Source organism: Narcine bancroftii, chromosome 3 (assembly GCF_036971445.1).
Source record: "Narcine bancroftii isolate sNarBan1 chromosome 3, sNarBan1.hap1, whole genome shotgun sequence".
In the NCBI taxonomy this organism is placed as follows: domain Eukaryota; kingdom Metazoa; phylum Chordata; class Chondrichthyes; order Torpediniformes; family Narcinidae; genus Narcine; species Narcine bancroftii.
In genome coordinates, this window is record NC_091471.1 from 273,698,601 (window position 1) to 273,712,972 (window position 14,372).

Here is a 14,372-nt window from a genome sequence, read left to right on the forward strand (position 1 = left end):
CTGAGGCCTAGCTGGTGGCTCGGTAGAGAACCATCAGCCAACTGAAATGTGGATTTCCCAGGTTCTTTTGCACCTTGTAATGTTAGAACATGGAATTCACTGGAATCACCACAGCAGCCAGGCCAGTAGGGATTTTGGAGATGTCCAGATGAAAAAGGGGCTAACCCATTGGGTACAATCCACAAATGTGCTGGAGAGCCTGCACATTGGTGCATTGCACTTGACCCCATCATCTGCAGACTTCCTTGTTTAACACAAACATTGGGTGCATACAGAAAGTAGGAATAAAGGGATCCCATTCTGACTGACTACCAGTTACCGGTGGTTTTGCGCAGGGGTCGGTTTTCGGGCCACTTCTTTTTATGTTGTATATTAATGATTTCGATTATGAATAGATGGCTTTGTGGCTAGATTTACAGATGATACCAAAACAGGTGGTAGGTTGGGTGGTGCTGAGGACACAAAAAGGCTGCAGAGACTTGGATAGATCAGGAGAACAGGCAAAGAGGTGCAGGTGAAATACAATGTTGGGAAATGTATGGTCATACACTTTGGTAGAAGAAATAGACAGGAAAACTATAATTTAGATGGGGAGAAAATTCAAAGATGCAAAGGGACTTGGGAGACCTCGTGCAGGGTACCCTAAAGGTTAACCTCCAGCTTGAGTCAGTGGTGAAGAAGGCAACTAAAATGTTGGCATTCATTTCTCGAGGAATAATATACAAGAGCAAGGGATGTAATGTTGAGACACTGGTGAGACCTCAGATGGAATATCGTGTACATTTTTGGGTGCCTTATTTGAGAAAAAGCGTGTTGGCATTGGAGAGGGTTCAGAGAAAATTTACCTGAATGATACCAGGAATGAAAGGGTTAGCATGTGAGGAATGTTGGTTGGCTCTTGGACTGTATTCGATGGAGAAGAGAAGGATGAGGGAGGGCCTCAGAGGCATTTCAAATGCTGAAAGGCCTGGATAGAATCGATGTGACGAGGATGTTTCCCATGGTAGGGGAGTCTTGGACAAGAGGACACAACTTCAGGATAAAAGGGCGCCAATTTAAAACAGAGATGCAAAAACAAAAATTTAGTCAGAGGGTTGTGAGTGTATGGAATTTGTGGCCAGAGGCAATTGTGCAAGCGAGGCCATTGGGTGTATTTAAGGCAGAGGCTGACAGGTATTTGATTAGTCAGGGCATCCAGGGTTATGAGGAGAAAGCCAGAGAGCAGGGCTTAGTGGGAGGATGGATCAGCTCATGATTAGAATGATGAAGCAGACTCGATGGGCCTACTTCTGCTCCTATATCTTGTGATCTTGTGATTTAAGATACAGGATAGGGTCTTCATTTCATTTTTTCTGCCTCACATTGCCATATTCTTAAGCTGGTCAAAAAAAAATGCTTGTGATTTCCCAAGATTGAACATTACTAAGCAGTTTATTTTAAGGGCTTTAACAAATGTCTTCTCGAGATCCAGATAAATGACATCATCCACCACTTTGCTTATCTTTTTAAACAGTTCCATCAGATTCAGCTTGCATGAGTTACCATGTCAAATGTTTTTGCCACTGGCTCTGCAATCAGCTAAACATGTTCATGACTTTCAGACCATCGATCCTTAATTAAAGACACCATTAATTTCCCTGCAGCAGATGTTAGCTCGGCTTGCCATTTTCTAATCCCTTGACTATCTCTCTCTCACTTGTTTAAACAGCAGAATGACAAGCAGTTTTCTGGTCCAAGAAACTGTGCTTGAAAGAAACATCTTTGAGAGATTATTATCAAAGCATCAGGAATGGTCTTATTGACTTGCTCTTAAAACCCTGAAATAGATACCACCTGGTTCTCGTGAACTGTCACTGTTGGGCTTGAATCCACCTCCCTATTATTTTTTTCACCATAATCTTTGGGGTACATCTCAATATCCCAAAATGTCAAAGAAGGACTTATTCCATTTAAATGAGTACCAAGGGTCTTTGTCTAATGCAATGCTGAATTGTCACAACACAAGCACAGAACCATATTGGAAGCAAATGCAGAAAAAGTTTACAGAAAGTGAAAAGTCTCATAATCTGTATCATTCCCAGACAAAAGCTAATGCTTCCTGAAAAACCCTTCAGGCAATTGCATGTCATTGGCTTCATAAGGTGCATGATAGGTGGAGGAATTTTCAGGGTTATCTACTAACTAGTAACTGTCAACTTCTTTGGCTTTATTTGTTTATGATTCTCATGCGCAATTTGCACATTAAAGTAATTTTACTCTGGATAGATCATTTACCCTTCAGGAAATTGACCCAGGCACTTGCACCTCATGACTCACCCTCACATGGTCGCCGTTTGCTCATGTAACACCATGATTCAGGTGGTGCACTTCTCATGCATGACAGCTATATAGAAAATGGAGCTTTTGGGGACAATTGATGACCTTAGCTGGTCACTTAAAAGAAATAAAAGGAAGGGCACTGTGAGCAGACATTGGGAATGAATGGAGGCGGAGTCCGAGACACAAATTTAGGATTGAAGGGCACCCATTTAAAACAGAAAGGCGTAGGAATTTATTTAGCCAGAGAGTGGTGAACCTCTGTTATTTGCTACCATGGGCAGCTGTGGTGGCCAAGTCATTGGGTGTATTTAAGCCATAGATTGATAGGTATCTGAATAGTCAAGATTTCAAAAGTTCTGGAGTGAAGGCAGATGAGTGGGGCTGACTGGGGGGAATGAATCACCTCATGGAATGGAGGAAGGGCTCAATGGGCCAAATGGCTTACTTCTGCTGCTATATCTTATGGAATTGGCAATAGCATCTGCCAGGTTCACTCTTCAATGGATCAATAGAATCATTGAAAATCCCTTCCCTGATATGTAATAATTTCTGAGCTGTCCATTACGTTTTCCATCTTCACAATGCAGCGCAATAGAAGGCCGTTCCAATCCATGAAGCCCATGCAGGGTAATTACTCCCAATGAACCTACCAACCCCTAACATTTTGGAGGGTGCAAGGAAAATGAAGAATTCGGAGAAAACTCATACAGGTCACAGTGAGAATGTACAAACTTCTTACAGACAGCACTGGATTCGCATTCGGGTCATTGGGCCTGTAATAGTGTTGAGCTAACCATGACTAACTGCACCCCCAATTCTGATCAGTTGTTCATTGATCACTTTGTACCACATAGAGGGCTGGGGCCAGTTATGGTATCAGAATTAATCACTCAAATTATTTCACAGGAAGAGGAACGCAAGACCTATACACAATGGTGAGTCTCTTATCCCAACATTTTCCCTTCCCTCCATGGTGGTCTTTGCACTGTGGCTGTGGTGGGGAGGTTCCTTCAGCTCCAACAAATCTCATCACATTCAAATTCAATTACTATTTATTGTCATGTAAAGAAACAGGAATGTTATATTACAGGAAATTGCCTTTAGTCTGCCAGAAGGCAAAGATTCGCAATTAGCATTGCCCAGTGCTACTTACATTCAGAGAAAGAGAACCAAAAGAGAGCCCCCTCAGAGACACTGAGGGTCCGTGGATTCACCTCCAGCGTGGATTCACCTCTAGTGGCCTCTGGAGCCCCACAAGACTCTAGTCCAGTTCAAACTATTGGAAACCTGTGCTCCAGATCCAAACCTCCAACATGATGAGGAAGGCTTTTGTGCCCAGGCCCTTTGGGAGCCATTCTTGTGTTTAGCACCCTCTCGAATCCCGGTTCCAATGTCCAGTTCTTGTGAACCAGTCTCCAGCCTCGAATTTAATGGCAGCTGCAAACTTTGATATTGGGAGCCACCAAGTTTCATTTTAATGCATATGGTGCACAAGTACTGGTTTAATCACATTTTTGCCCATTTTCATATTTATTTGGTGGGGGGGGGGGAGAAATCTGAGAGTACAGCATTTGTTTAGCATGTCAAAAGCAGGTGGAATCCAATTTCCAGGCAATGATCTGTTTCACCATTTGCTTCACATTAGGACAAAACTTCTGGAGAGCTAACATATGGAAGGCATTGATAGAACCACAGATGGAATGATGTCTGCAGCAGAAGCATGTACCACACAATTGTTGACACTGGGATTTCAAAGCCTCCATAAGGTCATAGGATTGTTAAAGTGTGAAAGAAACCCATTCAGTCCATCCAGATCATGCAGCCTCCCTGTAAGTGAAATTACATCAGCCCTTGTGCCAGGAAGATTAATATGCTTTTTAAAATGACAGTTTAATGGAAGAGAAATGATAACAAGGCAGTTTAATAAAATAAGATAGTCAAACTTTCACTTGGTGTAGTATCTTATCATCTGCAAATTTCCGAGTTCAAGATAATAATAATCACCATGTCGTAAATTAAAAATTCTTCATTTGTCTTATGGAGCAAGGTTGACAGAGGAGCTTTTCACTTTGGAGCAACAAAGGAGGAGAGGTAACTTGATAGAGCTATATGAGATTTTGAGGGACAGTCAGCTCCCTTTCCCTGGGGCAACAATAGCAAATGCCAGCGGACATTTGTTTAAGCTGAGTGGAGGAAAGTTTAGAGGAGATGAGAGAAATAAGTTATTTTTCAGTAGAGAGTGATGGGTGCCCGGAATGCATTGGGTACGATGTAATGCAATTGGGAATGCATTGCCTAGGGTCATGGTGGAGGCTGGTACAACAGGAACATTCAGAAGACTCTGATATGGGCACATGGATGCAATAAAAGGAGAGAGCTATGGGTGTGAGGTAGGGAAAAGTTAGATTGTTGTGAAGTAGGTTTACATAGCTTGGCACAACATCGTGGCCCAAGGTCCTGTACAGTGTTTCAATGCTCCATGTGAGACAGGAATATATTTTGCAGTCAAGCAGGCAACTCTCACACTGTCTGATAAATAATACCGTAATTTCCACCTACAATGTAGGTTTTGAGCTATACTTGCTGCATAAGACGACCCCAAGTCTGGCACTTACCACTGGCCAGTGGAGTGATGCTGTCACAATATTTTAAAAGCAAATTACCCAGTAAAAGTTTAAATTTTATGTGCAGACTTTAAAATAAACCACACTTGGCTCCTTAAACTGGCCATTTAAAGCCTGTACAGAGCCGATGGCAGTTGGACTGGGCGAGTGGACCCCATGGGGGAAACCTGAGACTTCGCTGTTAAGGTTTGGATTTTATACTTGGTATATAAGACAACCACTGGTTTTGGGGTGATATTTTTACGATTAAAATACTAGCTTATACTCTGATATATACGGTAGGCTTTAGGTGTCTGAAATTATTAGATTTTTCTCTCTTCCTCAAGCTACTTGGACTTTCCTAATTCAAAGAGTAAATCCTATTGTACAGCAATACATTTTCTTCAGATCATTATCTTCAAAGATGGACTATTAATTCAACAGCATGTTGGGGCTAAGGGTGGGCGTCAAAAAAAAATTTTGGTGGAATTTCACCTGCTGCTCCAGTAGGCCCATCCAATCTCTTTCTAGTTGTCACTCACGCCTGCGAGGTGACTGAAAATGCCAAGGGTTTTACCCACACAAGCACAGATGTGGTGTGCACACCATTTCCTCATACTTCTCACGGTAATTATTTTAGACATCCAAAGAATGCCTCTAATCCTGCTGTTTCCCACTATCTGCTCTAAAACTGCTGGATTTTAATGAATTTTCAGACTCAGATTAATAAATCTCCTGCTGTTATATTCAGATTTTGTTTTCAGCTTGTGGACAAAGCTGGCAAACTACCCTCCTCCTCCAATGGACCACACAGATGCAAGTATTCAGAGTAGTTTTTTAGTTGAATTGGGAAGAACTGGATGGATTGGAAGAAACACCAAAGCACAGTAGGTGAAAGTGTCAGCTGTACGTTTTGGTCTCACTAAATTGTGAGACTGACAGATCAGGAAGGTTCCAGCTTCAATCTCAATGTTAAAACCAATAATCTTCACCACTCTGAGGGGGAATAGAAACCAAACATCCTGCTCCTGATTGCTGTTTCTTTTTTCTTGCTGGGATATGGTCTTGTCCTAGGGTAGAATCCTCCTCCTTTGTGATGTCTGTTGTTAATGAGTAGCCATGTCGCAGCCGATGGACAAAGTCCAATAATGGAATACTGAGAGAAGAGAGGATGGTTTATAATCATAAAGGGTTATCTCAAAATTACGCGGCGACTGTACATAAATGATCATGGAATTAAAGGATCGTGGCCACTGTTGACAGTCCCACAGCACACACCATATCCAAGTCAATATATAATAATAATCAATTTACTGTCATATACGTGATACAATGTACATTCTTACTTGCTGGAGCCAAACAGGTTCGTTATCAAGAAAAGAAATACAAGAGATAATGCATGACAAAATGAATCTCTTTAGCATTTATTATCTAATTTTCAATCTAATAAATACTGTATTTCAATATATATTATTCAATATATATTATTCAATATATATTAAGAAGAGCAATGTGTAACTCCACTGTGCACTTCCCTCTAGTCTAAAATACCAGCTCTCACTATTTTGTTTTCAGTTACAGTGAGTTTTCTCTTCATGACACTCTAAATCCCTTTTACTACAAGATTTTCAATCCTGTGGACAAACCAATTTCATTTCATTTGGAAGTTCCAAATATAAACTATTGGCCTCATTTCCCATATCAATCCATTCTATTTTTCCATTGAAAATCTCCGTCAACTAAGACACAATTTGTCTTCAACAGATCCATGTTGGCTTTATCTAATCCATCCCCATTTATTCAAGCGACTGCAAATTCTGATGCTGATTATCATTTTCTATAAATTCCCTCCCTACTAAAGGTAAAGCTCACTGGCGACGAGAAGGGGGAGCCTGCAAGAGCAGAGGAAGTTCAGCCTTCGGGCTTGTGCAAGACAATGTGTGGATCAGAAGAGGTTCAAGTGAAATCCCCACAGCTGGCCAAGACACCAGTTGGTATTCCCTTAAAGACTGATCAACATCCAGATGATAGAGCAGTGGAGGCCAAAAAAAAATCTCACTATTAATTAAGTGGTAGCTTGATCTGAGAGGATTGCTATGTACAGTTGTGAGTATCGTGGATTTAAACAGCTATCTAGCACAGAAACAGACTTAGACCTTACTCATCCACCCTTAGTTTGTCCCATCAGCTTACATTTGGTCAACATCCCTCCAAAGCTTTCCTGTCTAAATGGCTTTTAAACATTGTAATTGTATCCAGCTCCACTGTTTATTCCAGCATCTTATTCCAGATACTCATCACCTTCTGTGTGAAAAACATGCCCCTCAGGTCCCCTTCCTATTTTTACCTTCTCACCTTAAACCTGTGCTTTCCAGTTTTTGGATTCCCCTACCCGGGGAAAACGGTTAAGTTAAGCCCCTCTTGATTTTAGAAACCTCTCGAGGTTCACCGCTCAGCCTCTGAAGCTCTAGTACAAAGATTCCCAAAATATCAAGCCTCTCCTATAACTTAAAGCTTCTAATCCTCCCAACATCCTTCTGAATCTTTGCTGAACCCTTTCTAGATTAATTATATCCTCGATTTCATATGGTGACCAGAACAGTGCACAATATTCTAAGTGCTATCTTACCAATGTCTTGTACAGCTGTGATATGACATCCCAACTCTTGTACTCAATGCTGATGACAGTAAGATGACATGTCTTCTTTATCACCTTTTCTATCTCTATAGCCAATTTCAGGGAACTATGTACCTGTATCCAAAGATGTTCCTGTCCGACAACATTCTCCCGGTCTTCAGATTTATTTGAATTAAATTCCACCTCTCATTCCTTTACCAATTTTCCCCAATTAATCTAAATTCTGTGGTTACCTGAGGCAACCTATTTTGTAGTCCACCACTCCATCCATATTGGTGTCATCCACAGCTTACTCATCATTCCATCAACATTCTCTGAAAACTTGTTCATATATATATTATATAGAACAAACAACTACTAATCCCTATGGCACACTTGTCAAATTGGGAAGAGTGTCAGGTTCGGTGGATTCACAGAGAGACGAGTCCGGATACAAGTGTTACAATCACACGCAACTTTAATTAACAGATGGGAGACAAACAGGTGAAAATGTTAAATGCTACTTGATTACTATTTCACTTAAGCAATGATATAGACATTCACTTCTGACCGAGGTTGGACTCCGACAATAGTGAACCTATATTCAGCACGCTCACACACTACATACAGGGTCTCTTACACACACCTGGTTCCCTTACCAGCAGGAGTGCAGCTCTCTGCAAGTATTGATCTATCTTTGGCTTGGCTTCGCGGACGAAGATTTATGGAGGGGGTAAATGTCCACGTCAGCTGCAGGCTCGTTTGTGGCTGACAAGTCCGATGCGGGACAGGCAGACACGGTTGCAGCGGTTGCAGGGGAAAATTGGTTGGTTGGGGTTGGGTGTTGGGTTTTTCCTCCTTTGCCTTTTGCTCAACTTCAGTGTTGTGCATACCTTACCCATGACACTTCCAGCAATTACCACAGAAGCGACCTGGCATGGAGCGATATCCGGGGCTTGGACCATGAAGAAGAGAGAAAGAAATGTGGTATGCTTCAATGTTTTATTCTGTTCTGAGTATCTAGCCAATAATGACCCTAGGTGATTTAAATTAGCCAATGGCAAGGTGTGCACTAATGGGTGGCTGGAGTCCAATCTTAACTGACAGGTGATGTGACTTCCAAATAAGTTTCAGATGGGGAGGACACATGACCACCCACAATACACATATTCCAGACAGACAGAGAGGCCACTTTTCTTCCACACACAACAATGCTATATGTGGATGACAACAAGAAGGTACAATGAGAAGGATGATATCGGACTTCAAGGAGATATAAATTGCTTGGTGGATGGAACAGATAAGTAGCAGATGAAATTTGGAGCTTAGAAATATGAAGTGTAGCATTTTAGTTAGGAAGTGCTAAAATAAAGGGCAAAGTTCTTATGGGGGTACAGAAACAAATATCCAGGGAAGTGTATACATGTCATTGGCAAGATGGAAAAGAAAAGTGGTTTAGGAAGCTTTTGGGATCACGGGAAAGTCAAGAGGAGTGGAATTCGCTGGCTTGCTTTGTAAAGGAAGCATGATTTGCCCATTATTAATTTGTACTGGGACAGTGATCTGCAATCGGTTTGCCATTCGAGTTACTGTCAGAACTTGAGCCGCTAAAACAGAGGCTCTACTCCTAGGCTGTTCAGACTCCCCTTTATTGAAACAATGGCTTTTTATTGCCAGTGCTGAACCAAGGGGAAAAAATAGCATGCTTGGTGGTGGGATTTTCTTTGTCCCAATTTAACAGAGCATTTGTACCAGAGCGACGGGAAAGTAGTGGCCAATATTTGAGAACTGCAGCAAGACAGGCTCAGACAAAAGGAGAAACACACCCATAACAAAAATCATTCTTTCAGCTCATGCACAATTTAAACCCAAACATTTGTTGAATGTGGGGCCTTTCATCAAGGCAGTAAAACCCCACAACGAACACGTAATCTGTCTGAGTCTTTGGACTTGCATTTTTCTATGTTAATGTGGTAAACTAGCATTGTATCCTTTAGAGAAGCCAAGGTTTACTTGTTCATTTGTTTTAGTTTTGAAGAATTGCCTTAAATCCAGTTTAGCTCTACTTTTCTCAACTTTATCTGCCACCCTCTAACCCTTTGTTCTTAGCTAACTTCCCAGCCTCAGTCTTGGTGTAGTGAACTGTGTTCCCTGTGGTACTGACAGGGACACAGCTTTGGGAACTGTAGCCCTGCTAAAAAAAAGAGAGGATATCTGTTGCCAGCTTTCAACCCACAGGCAGAATATATGGCACAGTAACAGGACAGCATCCACAAACAAATGAGCTAGCTATGCTTTCAGGAGTAATTGACGAAGATAATGGAGCAGGCAGATGGGCCAGCTTCTGTAGACCAAAGTATTGGAACAGAATACATGCAGTGCAAAGGAACTTTTGTCCTGCCAAAGTTTGCTCTAGGGAAAGAGAATGTGGAAAGTGGACCACCACTTCAAAAGATTAGTTTGGTTTCCACAAGGACATCCATTCCCCCAACTTTGGGGCACCTATGACTCTTTCAGATTCAGATTTCAGATTTATTGTCAGAGTACATGCAAGCCTGAGATTCTTTTTCCTGCAGGTGAGGCAGAATTACCACTTATTGGCAGTGCAAGAAAAAAACAGATGTGTAAATAAATAGAGAAATGTAAATGAACTGACTGCAATACAGATAGAAAAAAAATCAATAAAGTGAAAAAGTAAAAGTCCTTAAATGAGTCCCTGATTGAGTTTGTTGTTAAAGAGTCTGATGGTGAAGGGGTAAGATCTGTTCCTGAACCTAGTGGTGCAAGCCTTGTGACACTTATACCTTTTTCCTGATGGTAGCAGCAAGAATAGAGCTTGTGCTTGGTAGTTTGGATCCTTGAAGATTGCTACTGCTCTCCAATAGCAACGTTGACTTTAGATGTTCTTGATGTTAGGGAGGGGAGTTGGGCTGTGTCCACTACCATTTTCAGGGCTTTACACTCAGGGATGCTGGTGCCCCCATACCAGACCGTGATGCAGCTGGTCAGCACCACTTTCTGCCACACATCTGTAGAAATTTGCCAGGGTTTCTGTTGTCATTCCAAACCCACGCACACTCCTGAGGAAACTTTCAACACTATCTACAATGACTCCAGTGTATTTCCCTCCACTATTTGGAAGTTTCACTGTGGTCTGATCTGTGTGTGAAGATGGTTTCAGACAATCTCAAATTTATTGTGAATGAAAGTTTGAATTTAACCCTTACCACACTGGCACCTTTGAATTGATGGCGCTGTTCCAGAATTCTTCCTCCCAATCATTACACTGCTCATCTCTCCGATATCCCCTCTCCACTACTTTGTTTGTTTCTGAACACACAGTTTCTTCCTGCTTTTATGTCCCTTCTCTACAAGATCTAAATGCCAATCAAATCCCAGCAACCAACACCGATGATACCAGTTTTGTTTCAATTGTTGGGTGACAGAACAACATGTAGTGCAGAAGAAGTCCAATTGGTCTGTCGTGTCTGAACTCCAGCTAATTTATATTCTATTTCTGTGGTCGCACACCACGGAAAGAAGCCCACATCGACCCTAAAACACCCAATTGCTGTAATCCCATCATGTCCCCCAAGATTCTATCAGTCACCTACTCACTCGGGTCAATTTTCAGCGGTCAATTAACCTAGTGACCCACATGTCTTTGGGGATGTTTTTGGAATATGCAGAACCAGGAGAAAACGTGTAGAGTGAGAAAGAAAACATGCATGCACCCCACAGAGGCTGCGGAAGTTGGGATTGAACCTGGGTCAATGGCAGCTCTTCAAGGTGCACCATTGAGCTGCCCTGTTCCCCTTGTTGTTCATCACATGTAGCCTTCTGTTTGCCTTATTGCTCCTGCATTGGTGGACTCACTGAAACTCCCATAATTAGATAGGTTTCATTACCTCATGTAATTTCAAATTTTATCTCACCATTCATACAGAGGTACAGACAGTTCAAATAAAACACAGCAAGGAAATGAAAAGCAGATTTCTCTGTTTGCCTTGAATATGAACTGCGTTAAGTACAAATCTTATATGACTTTAATCACAGCAGCTGCAGATCACTGTAACACGCAAAGCACACAGTGAGCCTGCAACTCAGTCTGGCTAAATTTTCACCTGCAGGAAAAAGAAAATGCTTCATGTACTCAGATTTATTGTTGTTCAACCACTACACAATGCGTAAGCTGAACCCAATGGAATGCCAGTAAATACTTTAATTAAAAAAAGATGCTACTTCATGACAAGACCTGTCTACAATCAGAGGGCATCTGATTGCTACATTGCATTGATATCCTCTCTCCTCAATGCATCTCATCAGTTGTTCAAAACATAAAGAGGCCTGCTGGCTAATTGTGTTGATGGTAACAGTTTACCATTTGCGTGACTATGTGTGACTGCTGGAGCTTTCATTTAATGATCTAAGTTGAGAAGGAGGTCACTCTTTTTCCCAATAGAATAATTCTTGTTCAGCTAGATTTTCATCTAGCCAAGTAAAGCAAATGATGTGTTCCACTTAAAATTGTGGCTGAGGTATTAATAATGGAAAGGAAAGCAGCAAGAGAAAGTGTCATGAATATTTTAAATTTAGACATACAGCATGGTAGCAGGCCCTTCCGGCCCACAAGCCTGTACCACCCAATTACTCTATAACGCTGTACATTTTGAAGGGTAGGAGGAAACTGGAGCACTCATAGGAAACTCATGCAGACTCGAGGAGAATGTATAAACTCTTTACAGACAGCACCAGTTACAAACCCGGGTCACTGGCATTGTAAAAGCATTGCTAACCGAGACGCTAACCATGCTGCCCTAATTTGCTAACTGTGCTATCCTATTTCCTTTTGAAAACATTCTGTTCATTGCATCTTTGAAGATGTTCTTTACCTCAAGACGTACATTTACATAGTCTTATGACACCTTATTGCAAATTAAATAAATGCAAAATGGTCATCAGTTTACTTGAAAAATGCAGCCCTCTCCCACATCTCCTCTATTTCCTGCTCATCTGTCCTGGCCCCCTCTGCCCGCAGATGCAACAACACAGGATTTCCCCTTGGTTCATGGTGACAGGTTTCACCAGGACATTGCGACCATGGAAAAGTGCTATCAGGGCAACTGGAATTCATATTTGCTGGCCGACTGTTGTTGGACACCGACATGAGAGGCATCAGATGCCGAGTTCAAACGAGAATCAGCGGCAAAACATTTTAGGTCAGTTGAACTAATGCAATGTGTCAGCATCATTATGCGATTAAACATGCTGAATTCAATAAAATTGAATTTACTGTTTTTCTAACTTCCTATGTGATACAGCAAATCTGAAATTACCTTTGTGTTCAGCTTGAAGTTGTCTATTATGATCCACTTTTGAAAGCAAACCTTTTAGAAAAAAAATTGTCCAGTGTTGTCTTAATTAATCTTTAATTAAGAAAGAGGTGAAAATTTCATACACAGTAAGCACCCCATTCCCTTCCCCCCCCCCCACCATTAGCCTTACTCCCATCCACTCTTCTCTGTTATTCCATTTTCTCGTCGAAAATTGATAGCCTATTCATTCTCCTTGTGTTGTTGTTTATACGTTCTGTGCAACATGACAGTCATGGGGCAGATTATACACTAAGCAGATGTGTGATAGACTAACTGCTAACGTTACTGGAGCAGTTACATCAGTCAAGACACTTTGAAGAAAGAATACGCCTTGACCATCATTGCTGATAAATCACCATGACCTCACTGGCGGGGAATGGAAAATATCCTGGCAACTTATTAAAATATCTGGCAAAGTAAACACATTTAAAATGTGGAGAAATTATAGTTAATTTGGTGTAAAAATTAGAGATACAACAAATGTTTCAGCAATTTATTTTTTGGAAATCTATATACTACACAACGATATCGTTTTTACATCGTTGACAGAATGTTTTGTGTGTAATAGACATGAAAGCAAGACAGGACAGAAGATGTAATGAAACTGCAGAGCAATCAATCACATTTGAATGTGACAAATGAATTCTCATTATTACACATTATTTTATTGCATAATGTAGTGATTTAGTACAAGTTTCACAAACATTAGCTTGGGTCAGGATAGGAGGAATCTTCACATATCAACACATTTGCTTAAACCACCATTGTCAAACAATCCTAAACAAGGACCTGAGAGATTTCACATAAATGTCAAAACAAAACTGATTAGGAGAAATAGATGACCCAAAATATTAGCTTTGGGTAAACCTTTCAATGATATATCATGAACTCTAGAATACTTCTGGATGGATTATTCCATTATATTGCCGAGTTTCTGAGCACTCTCTTCAGGATTTTTCATCTGTCTTCATGATGTATTGAAATTGCAACTTTCAATAAGTTCAACAGTTATCTGTTTATCATATTATTTCAGAAAGTTGAACATGAATTATGGTGGTCAGTTGTGCCTATCTGGGCAAAGGTTTGTGTCTTATAACTAAATCACTGCTACTGCATTAAACAATATAGTTCAACTGACCTAAAAACGTTTTGCTGCTGATTTTCATTTGTACTCGACATCTGATGCCTCTCTGACATGAGAATAGTTGGCCAGCATTGATGGATTCCAGTCACCCTGATACCACTTTTCCATGGTCGCAATGTCCTGGTGAAACCTTTCACCATGTTCGTCACTGACTGCAGGGATCAGCAGGGAAGAAGCCCCAAGTGTGAATGCATGAAATGAATGTTCCATGACATGCTGCACTTCGTGGTTTTGTGTACTTGAAGCAGACTTAAAATATGAAATGAAATCATAAAAATCGGTTATATCTAAAAACGATATGATAGAAATTTTAA

At 41.0% G+C, this 14,372-nt stretch overlaps 1 long non-coding RNA gene across 5 annotated transcripts in view; it reads right to left on the reverse strand.

Annotated features, from left to right (window-relative positions):
* Window positions 1-5,774: 5,774 nt before the first annotated feature.
* LOC138758785 (uncharacterized) overlaps window positions 5,775-14,372 on the reverse strand; it is a 90,434-nt gene continuing 81,836 nt past the window's right edge. For all 5 annotated transcript variants that reach the window (XR_011354441.1, XR_011354440.1, XR_011354439.1 and 2 more), the window contains one exon: window positions 5,775-6,078. This is a non-coding gene — a long non-coding RNA (uncharacterized lncRNA). The remainder of the gene's footprint in view (window positions 6,079-14,372) is intronic.